The sequence below is a fragment of the Gorilla gorilla genome, chromosome X (genome assembly GCF_029281585.2).
Source record: "Gorilla gorilla gorilla isolate KB3781 chromosome X, NHGRI_mGorGor1-v2.1_pri, whole genome shotgun sequence".
NCBI classification, from domain to species: Eukaryota; Metazoa; Chordata; class Mammalia; order Primates; family Hominidae; genus Gorilla; species Gorilla gorilla.
The window spans coordinates 65,577,060-65,595,098 of NC_073247.2; the positions used below are offsets into that span (position 1 = coordinate 65,577,060).

At 35.3% G+C, this 18,039-nt stretch overlaps 1 protein-coding gene across 1 annotated transcript in view; it reads left to right on the plus strand.

The window, feature by feature from the left end:
- Nucleotides 1–18,039, plus strand: part of FOXR2 (forkhead box R2) — a 129,781-nt gene that overhangs the window by 16,717 nt on the left and 95,025 nt on the right. The window contains exon 2 of the mRNA XM_055376211.2: nt 7,074–7,220. The gene's annotated coding sequence lies outside the window, so the exon portion shown is untranslated. The remainder of the gene's footprint in view (nt 1–7,073; nt 7,221–18,039) is intronic.

An 18,039-nucleotide genomic window follows, 5' to 3' on the forward strand; every position in this document is an offset into this window, starting at 1 on the left:
TAGGGACTGGTGTGTGTGAAGGGTGGGGATGTGTAACAAGGCAATGGCAGATATCCCAGCTGACATAAACCTCCCTTCCCCCTCCAGAGGACTGAGAGTCTTGAATGGCTCTGAGGCCAGAGCTCATCTACAGGCCATCTCCACCTCCTCCATAATTGTCAGAAGTCAACACTTCAAGATTAATAAAAATCTTTATAACCTGGAAGCTACAAAAGGGAATCAACTTCACTATTACAACATTCCTTTTCTTGTCAGCAATGAGCCACTATCCTTCCTAGAAGGGACACTGTGGCTTGAGAAACTTTTACCATTGGTTAGCATCAGCGCTTAGCGTGCCCTGCAATGTAATGTTAGTCTATGATTGTTGATGGCTCTCTTTAGCACACAGATGTCTGGACCTCAGGTAACAAATTCATGGTGAATTTGTTAATATCCCCTTTTAATATCCCCCTTTAATATCCTTTTATAGCTGAGTATAATAATGGCAGCAGAGATGCAGAGAAGTGGACAGATGGTAGAGATATTCATGTGGTGGAATAGACTAGACTTGATGATCAACTTGCTATGACAAAGAAAAGGAAGAGAGTAGTTCGTGATGAGTTCAAAGGGCATTTGTTTTTCCTCTGGACCATTGATAATTTGATGGTGGTACCATTTCCTGAGACATAAAACAGGAGGAGCAGGTTTTAGAGAGGAAATGACTATGAGTTCAGTTTGGGTTTCATTTGAGGTACCCTGGGACATCTGACTGGAGAAGCCCATTAGGCAGGCTGCTAAATAAAGGAGTGTGGGATTTCTCAAGACATCCAGGGTACATTTAGAGATTAAGGAATCACCAACACACAGATGGCAAATGAAAGAAGGAGGATGAGCTTACCTAGAGAGAATGCATAGACATAAGCAAGTCTAACATTTAAGGCTTAAGAAGAAAATGAGAATGCACAGTGTTTAGAAAGCATTTTAAGATTAAAATAGTTAAATAGTAAAATATATTTAAAAGTCATTTCATATTTAAAAGAGAGTCAATTTTCTTTCAGTATTCAAGTAGCAATCTCCTGGTAAGATGCTATGCAGAAAATCATTTAGAAGTTGACTTTTAAAACTCTGAAAAACAGGTGACTTTTCTATTTTAGTAAGGCAATATTTTAGGTTACACTGTACTCAAGTGAGTAAAGCTCTTTAGTTTTGTTTCTAGTAGTGAAAAATTTCCTAATTCAGTCCCATGGATATCAGATGCTTCTAAATCATGATTTCCCATTTCAGGCACTTTTCCTACATTGTCTTAGTCCGCTTGAGATGACACAACAAAATATCACAGACTAGGAGGCTTAAGCAACAGGAATTTATTTTCTCACAGTACTGGAGACTGAGAGAAGTGCTTCTAAGTGAATGAGGGTTCTACAGCCAAAATATGAGCTATTAAAGAAATGAAAGCTGGCATTGAAATTTTGAATGCCTTTGATTTTCTTTTTTATTTGTCAGCATTGTCAACTGTGATCACATAGTTCATACTGTATAGCAGAAGGGAAAAAAGAAAACAACAAAACTCCCAAATTATCACAAAACCTGTGGGGGAAGGAAAGGGAAAACTCTCAGCTCTTTGTCCCTCCAGGGACAGTTTCTAGGACCTAACTTTTGGCTCCAAGCTCAGACTCCTTTCCAAATATTCTTCTTCACTCGGGCTGCCAGCTCTAGTTGTAGCAATAACAATGGCTAGCTACCACTAATTGAACATCTACTATGTGCCAGATACTTTACTCATTTAAGAATCAAATTTACTGAACATTTATTATATGCTAGGCACTGGTCCACTCATTGGGATTTTAAGGATGAGGTCTCAGTCTATTAGAGCAAACAGGGAATTTAGAAAGGTGAGTATAACAGGTGCTGCCTTTGATTAGGAAAATCTTGAATGATGCATACAAGCATGAATCAGGGGAATCAGCCTAATTTTTAGTGGTCAGGGAAGGTATATATGAGTAAGTAAGTGGTCTAGATTGAGACGCAAAGTTTGGTAGGAGTTAGCTAGGAGAAGAGTGAGGGAAAGTGTTGCATACAAATGGAACAGCATGTTTGAGGACCTGGAAGCCAAAATGAACTCAGGCACTTATAAGAGTTTTGGTGATTGTAAACTTTTCTCTCTAAGAGTCAAGTTTTATTTCCTGTGTGACCCGAGTATCTGGAGGCACACATAATTTTTAGGCCATAATACTATATACATTGTGTGGCTGTGCATAATTTATTCCACCATAACCCTACTGCTGAATATGTATTTACTTGCTTTTAGAAGCAATGCTATTGCCCTCATCCTGTACACATTTTTACACTTGTCCATTTATTTAGTTATAATATATTTCCAGTCATGGAATTTCTGATTCAGATGGCTGTGCACATTTAAACTGTGGTGCATGTATCCAGCTTGACTCTCTTGAATGTTTGTGTCATTTCATGGTATCACCAGCAGTGAACTGATAGTGACTATATGACCACATCTGTACTTGCCTTAAGCATTGTCAAGCATGTTACAAATTGGTAATCAGATAAATGAAACACCATATCTCCCTAATGTTGCTTTTAACAGTTTTTTGATGTGTAATTGGCATACAATAAACCACATATCTTTAAACTACATATATAAGTTTTGACATCAAAACTTATGAAACTGTACACCTTAAATATATGTAGCTTATCATATGCCTATATATATATATATATACCTGTGAAACTGTCACCATAATCAAGATATTATCATATCCTTCATCATCAAGTTTCCTCATGCCCCTTTGTAATCTTCCTCTTTATATCATTTCCCTTCCCTCACCCCAGAGAAACACCAATTTGCTTTCTATCAAAATAGATTATATTGTATTTCCTGTAGTTCATACAAATAGAATCATACTATAGGTACTCTTGTTTTTCAATCTAGCACCTTTCACCCAGCTTAATTATTGTGAGATTCGTTCATGCTGCTGTGTGTATCAAACATTCTTTTTTTCTGTTATCTCATTGTATGGATGTATCACAATTTGCTTATCCATTTATCTGTTGATGGACATTTGGGTTGCTTACAGCTTTTGACTATTACAAATAAAGCTACTATAAACATTTGTGTGCAAGTCGTATGAACATATGCTTTCATTTATCTTGGGTAAATAAGTGTGGAATGGCTGGATAGTATAGCAGGTGTACGTTTACTTTTAAATAAATTTCCAAAATATTTCCCAAAGCTATTGTCAAATTTCACGTTCCTACCAGAAATGTATGAAAATACCAGTTCCTTCAAATCCTTGCCAACATTTATTATTTTCTATCTTATTATAGCCATCTTAGTGTGTGAAGTGTTATCTCATTGTAGTTTTTATTTGTATTTCCTAATGATGAATGATGTTAAGCACCTTTTCATGTGCTTATCTGCCATCCAAATACCTTCTTTGGTGAAATATGTATTCAAATCTTTGGCCCATTTGTTCATTGGGTAACTTCTTTTCTTATTATTAAGTTTTTAGTGTTTTGTGGAATACAAATTCTGGATGAAAGAGCTTTATCAGATTTGCTAATATTATCTTCCAGTCTATGGTTTGCCTTTTCATTCTTTTAACAATGTCTTTTAAAAAGAAGAAGTTCTTAATTTTGATGAAATCCAATTTACCATCCTTTTTTCTTTTATGAATTATGCCTTTGATGACATAAACAAGACATTATTTCTTACTTGTGTAAATGTATGGGGTACAAGTGTAATTTTGTTTCATGGATATATTACATAGTGGTGAAGTCAGGGCTTTTAGTGTATCCATTACCGGAAAAAAATCACTTGTACCCGTTGAGTAATTTCTGATCATACAACCCTCTCCCATCCACCAACTCTTCCAAGTATCCATTGTCTATCATTCCACTCTCTATGTCCATGTGTATACATTATTTAGCTTCCACTTGTAAGTGAGAACATGCAGTATTAGTCTTTCTGTGTCTGAGTTGTTTCAGTTAAGAAAATGGCCTCAGTTCCATGCATGTTGCTGCAAAAGACATGATTTCATTCTTTTTATGGCTGAATAGTATTCTATTTTGTGTGTATGTGTGTGTGCCACATTTTCTTTATCCAGTAATCTGTTGATAAACACTTAAGTTGGGTTCCATATCTTTGTTATTGTGAATGGTTCCTTTTCCTTTGGGTAGATACCCAGTACTGAGATTGGTTGTTTTATTTTTACTTCTTTGAGAAATATCCATATTGTTTTCCATAGAGGTTGTACATTCTCACCAACAACGTATAAGCATTTCCTTTTCTCCACATCCTCTCCAACATCTGTTATTTTTTGTCTTTCTAACAATAGCGATTCTGATTGGTATAAGATGATATCTCACAGCAGTTTTAATTCTAATTTCTCTGATTATTAGTGACGTTGACCATTTTTCCTTTGCTTGTTGGCCATTTCTGTCTTCTACTAAAAAATAACTATTCATCATGTCCTTAGCATTTATTTTTTATTTTTTATTTTTTGACAGAGTCTTGTTCTTTTCACCCAGGCTGGAGTGCAGTGGTATGATCTCCGCTCACTACAACCTCTGCCTCCCGGGTTCAAGTGATTCTCCTGCCTCAGCCTCCTGAGTAGCTGAAATTACAGGCACCTGCCACCATGCCTAGCTAATTTTTGTACTTTTAGTAGAGATGGAGTTTTGCCATGTTAGCCAGGCTGGTCTTGAACTCCTGACCTCAGGGAATCCTCCTGCCTCGGCCTCCCAAAGTGCTGGGATTACTGGCATATGTGCCCGGCAAGCCCACTTTTTTAATAGAATTATTATTTATTTATTTATTTTTAGTTATTGTAGTTCCTTGTAAATTCTGAATATTAGACTCCTGTCAGATGCATAGTTTGCTAATATTTTCTCTCATTCTACAGGTTGTCTCTGTTCACCCTGTTGATTACTTCTTTTACTGTGCAGAAGCTTTTTAGTGTAACTAAATCCCATTTGTCTGTTTTTGGTTTTGTTGCCTATGCTTTTGAGATATTAGGCATAAATTCTTTGCCTATATCAAAGTCCAGGAGAGTTTTCCCTAGGCCTTCTTTTAGTATTTTTATAGTTTTGGGTTTTACATTTAAGTCTTTAATCATTATTGAGTTGATTTTTTTAATATGGTGACAGATAGGGGTCCAGTTTCATTCTTCTGCATATGGCAATCCAATTATCCCGGCACCATTTATTGAACCCAGTGTGCTTTCTCCAGTATATGTTCTTGTGGCTTTGTAAAAAATCTGTTAGCTTTAAATATGTGCCTTTATTTATGGGTTCTTTATTCTGTTCCATTGATTTACATGTTTATTTTTATACCACTATCATGCTTTTTCATTTACTGTAGCCTTGTAGTATATAGTATAATTTGGAGTCAGGTAATGTGATGCCTCCAGCTTTGTTCTTTTTTCTTAAGCTCACTCTGGCTATTGGGGCTCTTTTTTGGTTCCGTGCAAATTTTAGGATTTTTTTTTTAGTTCTATGAAAAATGACATTGATATTTTGAAAGGGATTGCATTTAATCTGTAGCAATCTAAAGCAATTGCTTGAGGCAGTTTTGCCATTTTAATGATATTAATTCTTCAGATTCATGAGGATAGAATGTTTTGCCTTTTGTTTGTGTCATCTACAATTTCTTTCATTAGTGTTTTGTAGTTTTCCTTGTAGAGATCTTTCACTTCCATGGTTAAATATATCGCTAGGTATTTTTTTGTGGCTATTGTAAATGGAATTGTCTTCTTGATTTGGTTCTTGGCTTGACTGTTATTTGTGTATAGAAATGCTACTGATTTTTGTATGTGGATTTTATATCCTGAAGCTTTACTGAATTCATTTATCAAGTCTAAGAGTGTTTTGGTGGAGACTTTAGGGTTTTCTAGATATAATCAGCAAACAGGGATAACTGGCTTTTTCTTTTTCAATTTGGTTGCCCTTTTTTTCTCTCTCTTGCCTGATTGCTATTGAGTAAGAGTGGTGAAAGTGGGCATCCTCGTCCTGTTCTAGAATATTTTTGAACCTAGGATTAGCATGAGTTGGGAAGCAGTTATTTTCCTTCAAGCTTTTGGGAGAATTTTTAGGAGTGACATTATTTCTTGCTTAAATATTTGGTAGAATTCAACAGTGAAGCCATCTGGGCCTGTAGTTTCCTTTGTGATACAGTTTTAAACTATAAATTTAATTTCTTCATTAGATGTGGAATTATTTAAGCTATCTATTTCATCTTGAGATAGCTTTGTTAGTTTGTACCTATCAAGGATTTTTTCCATTTAATGTAAGTTGTGTAATTTATTGGCATGAAGGTCTTCATAACATTCCCTTCTCTTATTAAAATCTCTAGAGTCTATAATAATGCCATCTCTCTCTTTCTTAACATTGATAATTTGTCTTCTGTCTTACTTTCCTGATCATCTGCGTAGAGATTCATCAATTTTATTGACTTCTCAAAGAAACTAACTTTTCGATTCATTGATTTTTCTCTATTTTCTGCTTTCTATTTCACTGATTTTTGTTGTGATTTTTTTTCTACCTACTTTATGTTTAATTTGCTCTTCTTTTTCCATTTTCTTAAGGTGGATGCTGAAATCATAATGTTGAGACCACTCTTTACTTCTGATATTGATGTATATGTAATGCTATAAAATTTCCCCTAAGTACCGAATTAGTGGCATTGCACAGACTTTTTCCTTTTTAAATTTTCATAGAGTAAAACTGATTTATTTTACAGTAAAATTCTATAAATTTTAATGCTTATGTAGATTTATGTTACTACTACCACAATTAGAGTATGGGACAGATGTATCACTACCAAATACTTTCTTATGCTATCATTGCATGGTCATACCACCTCCCCACCATTTATCTTCCAGGGTTTTATAGTTTCAGGTTTTACATTTAAGTGTTTAATCCATCTTGAGTTGATTTTTTTTTCTTTCTTAATCTGGCTGTGTTGTCTTTCAACTCTTGGACCATTTTCTTGTGTTTCTTGGATTGTATTTCAACCTTCTCCTTTATCTCAATGAGCTTCCTTGCCATCCAGATTCTTAATTTTATGTCTGTCATTTCAGCCATTTCAGCCAAGTTAAGAACAAGTACTGTGGAACTCATGCAGTCATTTGGAAATAAGCATCTGCTGGACTGAAGGAGCCAAGATGTTCCCAGTCTGCTAGCAATAACACTCCAATGGAGGCCTCTGGCAAAAGCGCTCCAGCAAGGTAACGGCAGGTCTGTGCCCACACATGCACTGGTGGGTCTGTAGGGGTCTCCATGCTCTTGCGTGCTGGTGGTGGGTGGTGGCAGTGGGTCCCTGCATGTGTGTGTGCTGGGAAGGCAGCGGAGGGAGGCTATGGGCAAGTGTGCACTGGTGGGTAAATGCTGAGGGTGGGTGGGTTCATGCTACTGGGGGAAGGCTGTGGGCAGGTGTGCATCAGTGAGGGAATGCTGCTGACAGGTGTGCACTGGTGGCAGTCTGTCTGCAAAAGTACTCCAATGGTTAGGTGGGTTCTGCAGGTGAAACAGCTATTGCAATGTATGCTGGCAAGCTGAGGCTGTGCTGCAAGCAGGTGCCATCAGGTAAGGTCCCTGGGAGAGGCCAACAGATTGGGGGGGACTCACATCACACTGGTCTTGTCCTATGGGCAAGACAGCCCTGCTCTCTTTAGATCTGGCAGCCAAGCTCACAAGGGCTACAGCCACCTAGAGGAGGATGGTGAGCCTTGGGGGCTAGGCACACATGGCTATGCTCCACTGAAAGCCATTCCCATGCCAAATGCTTGGGGCTCTGTGCACGCTGGAGTTCTGTTTCTGCAAACTCTCTGGGCAGTTCTCCCTGCCAGCTCAGATTTCTCTGAGGGCTGCGGGATCTCCCACAGCTAGGATCCCAGAGGTCCATGGTGAGAATGGGCCACTCCATGCCTTCTTCACTCACCTCTTCCCTGGGGACCACTTGGGGCCAGGAATGAGTCCTGGTGCTTGGCAAACGTGTGCAGGGTTCTCAGCTTCCTCTCCTTTCAGTCTGGTGTCTGCATCCTCACTCTGTCCACTCTTTTTTTTTTCTTTTTTGAGAGGGAGTCGCACTCTGTCCACCAGGCTGGAGTTCAGCAGCATCATCTCGGCTCACTGCAACCTCCCTCTCCTGGGTTCAAGTGATTCTCCTGCCTCAGCTTCCCAAGTAGCTGGGATTACAGGCACTCGCCACCATGCCTGGCTAAATTTTGTATTTTTGGTAGAGAGGGAGTTTCATCACATTAGCCAAGATGGTCTTGAACTCTTGAAACTTCTGACCTTAAATGATCCGCCTGCCTCAGCCTCCCAAAGTGCTGGGAGTACAGATGTGAGCCACCGCGTCTGGCCTGTCCACTCTCAATGTCTTGTTTCTGGGGGTCTGTTTGGAGTGAGCTAGTCTACTTGATCTCAGTGGGAGAAGCTCTTTCTGGCTTCAATTAGTTTGCCATCTTGACTCGCCAGTATTTTCTTTTGACCATTTTTATCTCTGTAAGATTGGTAGTAATGTCCACTCTTTCATTTCTGATTTTAGTATTTTGAATCTTCTTTTTTCTTTGTCAGTCTAGCTAAGTTTGTCTATTTTCTTGATTATTTTCAAAGAACCATGTTTTCATTTATTAATTCTCTTGTTTGTCTATTCTTTATTTTGTTTGTCTCCCATCTAATGTTTATTATTTCCTTTCTTCTGCTGGCTTTAATTTGCTCTTCTCCTTATAGTTTCTTGAAGTGTCATGTTAGGCTACTGATTTGAGGATCTTTCTTCTTTTCTAATATTGGTGCAAACTGCTATAAATTTCCCTCAGCACTGCTTTTGTTGCATTCCATAAATTTTTGTATGTTGTGTTTTCATTTTTATTTATCTGTGTTTTCTAATTTCTTTTGTGATTTTTTTCTTTCATCCACTGGTAATATAAGAGTGTGTTGTTTAATTTCTACATATTTGTGATTTTTTTCAGTTTTCCTACTGTTATTAAACTCTAGCTTCATTCTATTGTGGTTGAAGATTATATGATGTGTAATTTTAATATTTTTTAATTTATTGAATCTTATCTTGTGGCCTAACATATGACCTGTTTTGGATAATGTTCCATGTGCCCTGGAGAAGAACATGTATTCAGCTGTTGTTGGATTGAGTGTTCTTTATGTGTCTGTCAGGAGGGTTCTCTACATATCTGTTAGATGTAATTGGTTTATAGTTTTGTTCAAGTCTTCTATTTCTTTATTGATCTTCTGTCTAGATGTTATATCCATTACTGGGTATGGGATATTGAAGTTCTAAACTCTTATTGTATTACTGTCCACTTCTCCCTTAAATTCCGATAGTTATCACTTCAAATTTTGGGGACTCTTTGGTTCAGTGTACAAATGCTTGTGATTGTTATATATTCTCCGTTAATTAATCATTTTATTAATATATGAAATCCTTCTGAATGTTAAAAGATTACAGGACATGAAAGTGATGCCTTTGGAAAAAATTATATTGCTTTTCAAAGTTCTTCTCATATCTTCATCAGCAGAGTGGTCAAGCAAACACTATTTTATTTTCTTATTTGAGCTAATGTGAACACAATTTGTGTTTTGTTTGTGCAGTCTTTTACATTCTTATATTTGGGCATAATTGTGCAGGAACAGTTGCCTTTTGCAATTAAAGGTACAAAACAATAAAAAGTTTTATGTAAAAAACCCTTCAGTTTTTCAATTCTATAAGTATTCTTTCTCATTTTGCATTTAAGGACAATTTTAACAGAAAGCATTTATTTATAAAACTTCAACAACTTTGTCTTTGGCTGAAGTGTATTGGCTTCTCTTTGAAGCATCTTCTCCATATTTGTTTTTAGTTGAAAAATAATAATGATATATATTTATGAAGTATGATATGATGTACACACACACAGACACATCCTTCTTTGTCTCTTGTAAAATTTATTTTACTAATGTTCTGTTTTGTCTGATGTTAGCATAGTGACCCAGAACTCTTTATATACTATGTTTACATTAAATATATTTTTCCATCCTTTAAATTTCACCTCATTTGTTTTTTGGATCTAACCTGAGTTTCTTGTAGACAATGTGTAATTAAATTTTTAAAAAATCCATTCTGCCAACCTCTGCCTTTCGATTGGGAAGTTACATCATTTACATTTAAAGTAATTACTTATAAGGAATTACTTACTTCTGCCATGTTATTATTTGTTTCCTGAGTGTTTTATAGTTTTTTTATTCCTTATTTTCTCCATAAATTGTCTTTTTTTGTGTTTAACTGTGTTTTTGCAGGGTACCACTTTGGTTACCTTTTCATTTCCTATGTGGATATTATTTAGATATTTTCTTAGTAGTTACCATGAGGATTTCAATTAACATCTTAAATGTATAAGAACTTCATTTGAATTGATACCAACTTTGTTAAAATAACGTAAAAAATCTCTTATCATACATCACTATCCTTTTCGCTACTGTTGTGACAACTTACATCTTTATACTTTGTGTGCATATTGCTGTAGACATAATTTTTATGCATTTGTCTTTTAAATATTGTAGGAAATGGAAAGTGGAGTGACAAACCAAAAATACAGTAATACTGTCTTTGTATTCACCTATATAGTTAATTTTACTGATGTCCTCTATTTCTTCAAGTTACTCTCTAATGTTGTTCCTTTTCAGCATGAAGTACTCTTTTTAGCGTTTCTTGTAAGACAAATATGCTAACATCAAACTCCTGTAGTTTTTATTTATCTGAGGAATGTTTGAACTTATCTTTCATTTTTAAAGAAAAATTTTTCCACACATAAAATTTTTGATAGAGAAGCTTTTTTCCTAACTTGTCAAAAAAGCACCCACCCCCTTCCATTATGTTTTCCATGGTTTCTGATAGAAAGTCAGCTCTTAAAATATTCTCAACAATCCCTTGTATGTGATGAGTTGCTTCCATCTTGTTGCTTTCAGTATTTTTCCATTGTTTTGCTTTTAACAATATGATTATATTGTGTCTCAGTATGAATCTTTTTGAATTTTCCCTATTTTGAGTTAATTGAGATTCTTGTATATGTACATTTATGTTTTTCATCAAATTTTGTTTTTGAGTATTATTTTTAAAATATTTTTTCTGCCTATTTCTTTCTCTCTTTCCTTCTGAAACACCTGTAATGTGTATGTTATGCTTGACATTGTCCCATAGGTATTTAAGGCAATGTTTATTTCCTTTTATTCTTTTTCTTTCTGCGTCACAGACTGGGTAATTTCTATTTTCTTATTTTCAAGTTTGCTGATTCTTCTGCCTGTTCAAATCTGCTGTTGAGTTGCTCTAGTAAATTTTTTTAAAATTTCAGTTAATGTGCTTTTCAGCAACAGTATTTCTATTTGATTCTTTTTATAATTTCTGTCTCTTTTTGATATTATCTATTTGTTGACACATTATTTTCCTAATTTCCCTTAGTTATTTGTTCATATTTTCTCTTAGCTCTTTGAGAATTTTAAAGACAGTTGATTTAACACCTTTACTAAATTCAATATCTAGAATTCCTCAGGAATTATTTCTGTTAATTCGTATTTTTCCTGTGAATGAACTATACTTTCCTAATTCTTTGTGTACCCTGTATTTTTTGTCGAATTGTGGACATTTTGAATATTATTGTGTGGTAATTTTAGAAATTAGATTCTCTTCCTTACTCTCTGGCTTTGCTTTTGTTGATTTTTGATGGCTTCAGTCATCCACTTGTTTAGTGAATTTTTAAAACTACTTTTGCAAAGATTGTATTTTTTGTCATGTGTGGTCACTAACGTCTCTGTTCCATTATCTCAATGGTCAATCAATGATCCAACAGAAACTTTTAAACATTTGGAGCCACATGGTTAAAAAAAAATAGTACTCTCCCAATCTTTGAAGCTTAGCTCTGTACTGGGGTGTTCCTTCTATGCTAAACCAAGATGCTTGGGATTTTGTTTTACCTTTCAACTTCTACTAGTGTGGAGTTCACAGATCCACTGGAAGTTGGAATCCTAGGTATCACTCAGGTACTTTCTAAGTATGCATTCTCCCCTGTACATGCACATGTATTTTTCACTCTGTTTTCCTGAGTAAAACCTTGCTTTGTAACCTGCTGTTTCAGGGCTCTTAAATTCTCTCAGCTGCATGTCTTATCTGCAGTCCTTTTCCTAAGGGAAGAATGGGATGTGCATGATTATATATTTCAACAGATGCCACTACTGCCCAGAAAGCAGTAGTTGGGGGCAGGTGGCAAAAGACAGCCTCTGTGGCCAGTCCCTCAGGAAATCAGCAGAAAGGTCAAAATACACAACCTCAACATTTTAAGAAAAAGGTCCATATTTGTTTACAGATATCAGCAATCTACATGAGAACCATGGGTTTCCATCCCCCCTTAGCTGCTATTTCACTGGAAAATGGGAGCTGGTAGGCAGGCGAGAAAAAATGCCACAGTGCTCTCCTACTTGATGCTCTTTTCTTCATTAAGCAGCCCCGTCCAGTTGCAGCAAATTTCTCATTAGACTCCAGAGTTCCAAAAACATTAAGTCAATCTTTGATAGATCAAGGAGGTTTTAGTTGAGAAACTGATTCTTTAAGTGTTTTACTCCAACATTTTTTTGAAGTCATCTACATTGGTTGATTTTTGTATGTTGAACCACTCTTGGATTTTTGGGATAAATCCCATTTTGTCATGGTGCATAATCCATTTTACATGCTGCTGCATTCGTCTTGCTGGTATTTTGTTGAGGATTTTTGCATTATGTCCATATAGAATATTGTTCTGCAGTTTTCCTTTCTCAAGATATATTTTTTCTGACTTTGGTATCAGAGTAATGCTGGCCTCATAGAATGAGTTACAAAGTGTTACTTTATGTTCTACATTTTGAAATAGGTTTTAAAAGATTGATGTTAATTTTTCGAACATTTGGCAGACCTTATCAGTGAAGCCATATACTTCTGGGCTTTTTGTTGTTGTTGTTAGGAGTTTTTTGATTACTAATTCAATCTCTTTGCTTGTAATAGGCCTATTCAGACTTTTTATTTTTTCATTAGTCATTTTTTGTAGTTTGTGTGTTTCCAGGAATTTATTCATTTTATCTAGGTTATCAAATTTATTTATGTTGTTCATAATATTCTCTTGTGATCTTTTTTATTTCTGTAAAGTCAGTAATATTATTCCCACTTTCATTTCTGGTAATAGTAATTTCTGTTTCTTCTATTTTTCTTCAGTCATGACTAAACATTTGACAATGTTTTTGATCTTTCAATGAACCAACTTTTGGTTTCGTTGATTCTCTGTATTGTTTACTGCTCCTCAATTTTGTTGATCTCCTCTCTAATCTTTATTATTATTATTTCCTTTCTTCTTCTTGCACTGGATTTAATTTTCTTTTTTCTAGGTCCTTAAGGTAAAAAGAAGTTAGCTTATTGGCTTGACTTATTTTTCACCTTTTAAGGTAAGCATTTACATGTGTAAATTTCTCTGTCTGCATTTTTTTCACTGTACTGCATAGGTTTTGTGTGCTTTCATTTTAATTCTTCTCACAATATTTGTCAATTCCTCTTGTGTTTTTCTTCTTTGATCCATTAGTTGTTTAGGAGTGTATTGTTTAATTTTCACAAATTTGTGAGTTTTCCTTCCATTATCAATATCTAGTTTCATTCAGAGAAAACACTGTGTATGATTTCAATTTTTTTAAATTCATTGAAACTTATTATGTGGGCTAACTATGGTCTATTATGGATGAAGTTTCATGTGATTTTGAGAAGAATGTGTAGTCTGTGTTGTTGGGGTCAGTGTTCTCTATATGTCTGTTAGGTTTGGTTGGTTTATAAAGTTGTTCTGTCATCTATTTCCTTATTGGTTTCTGTATGGTTGTTCTAGCCATCAATCAATGTGAGGGGTAATTTAGTTTCCAATTATTATTTTAGAATTTTCTATATCTCCATTAAATTGTTATTTATTTTGCTTTATATATTTTGGGGTTCTGTTATTAGGGGTGTGTATGTTTATAATTGTCATATCATCTTGATGAATTGACCCTTTCATCAATATGCAATGTTCTTTGTTCTTGTAACAATTTTTAACTTAAAGTCTATTTTGTCTGATATTGTTATAGTCACCCCTGCTCTCCTTTGCTTTCTATTTCCATGGAATGTCATTTTCCATCATTTACCCTTCAGCCTATATGTATCTTTGGATTTAAGTGAGTTTCTTGTTGACAGAATGTAGTTGGGTGAGAATTTTTTGTATCCATTATGCCTATCTCTACCTTTTAATTGGAGAGGTTAAACCATTTATATTTAATGTGAATACTAAAAATAAAGTACTTGCTTCTGCCATTTTGATATTTAATTTTTAAGTCTTATATCTTTTTTGTTCCTTAATCCCTCCACCACTCTCTTGTCTTATGTTTAATTGATTTTTACTGTTCCATTTTTGTTCTTTTCTTATTTATATTTCTCGATATATGTTTAGTTATTTTCTTAGTGGTTACCTAGGGATTACAATTTAACATCATAAATTTATAACAATCTAGCTTGAATTAACACCAATTTAGTATACAAAAATTCTCCTCCCGTACATTTTCCTCTTTTGTGCTTTATATAGTTATTGTCACAGATTATATCTTTATACATGTGCCTGTTAACATAGATTTTTGTTATTTTTTGTTAATTTTTTTGTTAATTATTGTTTTTTTAATTTGTCTTTTAAGTCATATAGAGAGTTGCTACAAGCGAAACATAGACAAATACTGGCTTTTATATGTACCTATGCATTTATATTTAACAATGTTTTCCTTTCTTCATAGAGTTTTGTTTCTATCTAGTGTCCTTTCCTTTCAGCCTGAAGAACTCCCTTTAGAATTTCTTGTAAGAAAGTTTTCTGAGGGCTCTGTTCTGTTACATTGATCTATATCTCTGTTTTGGTACCAGTACCATGCTGTTTTGGTTACTGTAGCCTTGTAGTATAGTTTCAAGTCAGGTAGTGTGATGCCTCCAGCTTTGTTCTTTTGGCTCAGGATTGACTTGGCGATGAGGGCTCTTTTTTGGTTCCATATGAACTTTAAAGTAGTTTTTTCCAATTCTGTGAAGAAAGTCATTGGTAGCTTGATGGGAATGGCATTGAACCTATAAATTACCTTGGGCAGTGTGGCCATTTTCACCATATTGATTCTTCCTACCCATGAGCATGGAATGTTCTTCCATTTGTTTGTATCCTCTTTTATTTCATTGAGCAGTGGTTTGTAGTTCTCCTTGAAGAGGTCCTTCACATCCCTGGTAAGTTGGATTCCTAGGTATTTTATTTTCTTTGAAGCAATTGTGAATGGGATTTCACTCATGATTTGGCTCTCTGTTTGTCTGTTGTTGGTGTATAAGAATGCTTGTGATTTGTGTACATTGATTTTGTATTCTGAGACTTTGCTGAAGTTGCTTATCAGCTTAAGGAGATTTTGGGCTGAGACAATGGGGTTTACTAGATATACAATCATGTCATCTGCAAACAAGGACAATTTGACTTCCTCTTTTCCTAATTGAATACCCTTTATTTCCTTCTCCTGCCTGATTGCCCTGGCCAGAACTTCCAACACTATGTTGAATAGGAGTGGTGAAAGAGGGCATCCCTGTCTTGTGCCAGTTTTCAAAGGGAATGCTTCCAGTATTTGCCCATTCAGTATGATATTGGCTGTGGGTTTGTCATAGATAGCTCTTATTATTTTGAGATACGTCCCATCAATACCTAATTTATTGAGAGTTTTTAGCATGAAGGGTTTTTGAATTTTGTCAAAGGCCTTTTCTGCATCTATGGAGATAATCATGTGGTTTTTGTCTTTGGTTCTGTTTATATGCTGGATTACATTTATTGATTTCCATATATTGAACCAGCCTTGCATCCCAGGGATGAAGCCCACTTGATCATGGTGGATAAGCTTTTTGATGTGCTGCTGGATTCGGTTTGCCAGTATTTTATTGAGGATTTTTGCACACCAGTTAGAATGGCAATCATTAAAAAGTCAGGAAACAACAGGTGCTGGAGAGGATGTGGAGAAATAGGAACACTTTTACACTGTTGGTGGGACTGGAAACTAGTTCAACCATTGTGGAAGTCAGTGTGGCAATTCCTCAGGAATCTAGAACTAGAAATACCATTTGACCCAGCCATCCCATTACTGGGTATATACCCAAAGGACTATAAATCATGCTGCTATAAAGACACATGCACATGTATGTTTATTGCGGCATTATTCACAATAGCAAAGACTTGGAACCAACCCAAATGTCCAACAATAATAGACTGGATTAAGAAAATGTGGCACATATACACCATGGAATACTATGCAGCCATAAAAAATGATGAGTTCATGTCCTTTGTAGGGACATGGATGAAATTGGAAATCATCATTCTCAGTAAACTATCGCAAGGACAAAAAACCAAACATCGCATGTTCTCACTCATAGGTAGGAATTGAACAATGAGAACACATGGACACAGGAAGGGGAACATCACACTCTGGGGACTGTTGTGGGGTGGGGGCAGGGGGGAGGGATAGCATCGGGAGATATACCTAATGCTAGATGACCAGTTAGTGGGTGCAGCACACCAGCACGGCACATGTATACATATGTAACTAACCTGCACATTGTGCACATGTATCCTAAAACTTAAAGTATAATAATAATAATAAAAAAAGAAAGTTTTACAGTGAAAATTTCCCACAGGCATTATCTGTTGTCTTAATTTTTCTAAATTTTTGAGGGAGATTTTTGCCAGACATAAATATGTGGATGGAAGGGCTTTATTATTACCTTTTATGCCTAAATATGTCTTCCCACTGCCTTCTGGCCTCCATGGTTTCTGATGAAAAATTGGCTGTTAATGTTATTTAGAACTGCTTGTATTTAGAACAAAAAAGATATAAGACATAAAAATTAAATAGCAAAATGGCAGAAGCAAGTACTTTATTTTTAGTATTCACATTAAATATAAATGGTATAACCTCTCCAATTAAAAGGTAGAGAATTGCTTCTCTCTTGCTGCTTTGAAGGTTCTCTCTTTGTCTTTGGCTTTTGACAGGTTGATTATAATGTGTTTCAGTATGGTTCTTTTTGAGGTTATCTACTTGCATTTTGTTGAGCTTCTTGGATGTGTTGATTCATGCCTTTCATCAAATTAGCAAAGGATTGGGCAAATTATTTAAAAAAATATTTTCTCTGCCTATTTCTTTCTTTCCTCTCCTTCTGAAACTCCCATTATGTGTATGCTCATATGCTCTGGTTTCCCACAGTTTTGTCAGGCTTTATCATTTTTCTTCATAATTTATTCTTTCTGCTCCTTAGACTTGATCATTTCAATCGACCTATCTTCAGATTTAGTAATTGTTTCTACACTGCTTAAATCTGCTTTGGGATTTGCTCTGTAATTTTTTTCACTTATTGTACTTTTGGCTCCACAGTTTTCATTTGGTTCCTTTTTATAATTTCTATTTCTTTATTAATATTCTCCATTTGCTAAAACATTGTTCTCCTGATTTTCTCTATTTGCCATGCTTTTCTTTAGCTCTTTAAGCATATTTAAGACAGTTGTTTAAAACTGTTTGTCTTCTAAGTGCAATGTCTCAGCTTCCTCAATGATATTTTCTGTTAATACCTTTTTCCTTATGCATGAGCCATACTTTCTTGATCTTTGCCTAACTTGTTATTTATGTTGTTATTGAAAAGTAGACTTTTAAATATTATTATGCAATAACTCAAAATAAGATTTTACCCTTCCAGAGTGTGTTTTTGTTTCTGTGGATTGTTGTTGTTTGCTTATTTAGTAACTTTTTAAAATTGGTTTTGTAAAGTCTGTCTTTTTTGCCATGTGTGATCATTAAAGTCTATGTTGCATTAGCTTAGTGGTCAGCTAATGATTTGACAGAGATTTTTTTGAGGGCCTTGAACAACAACATAAAACAGGCTCTCTTGGTCTTTGCTGGCTGGCTCTGTGTAGTAGTGTTCTTTCAGGTTTAATCAGGCCATTTATAATTCTGTGCTATAGTTTAGAT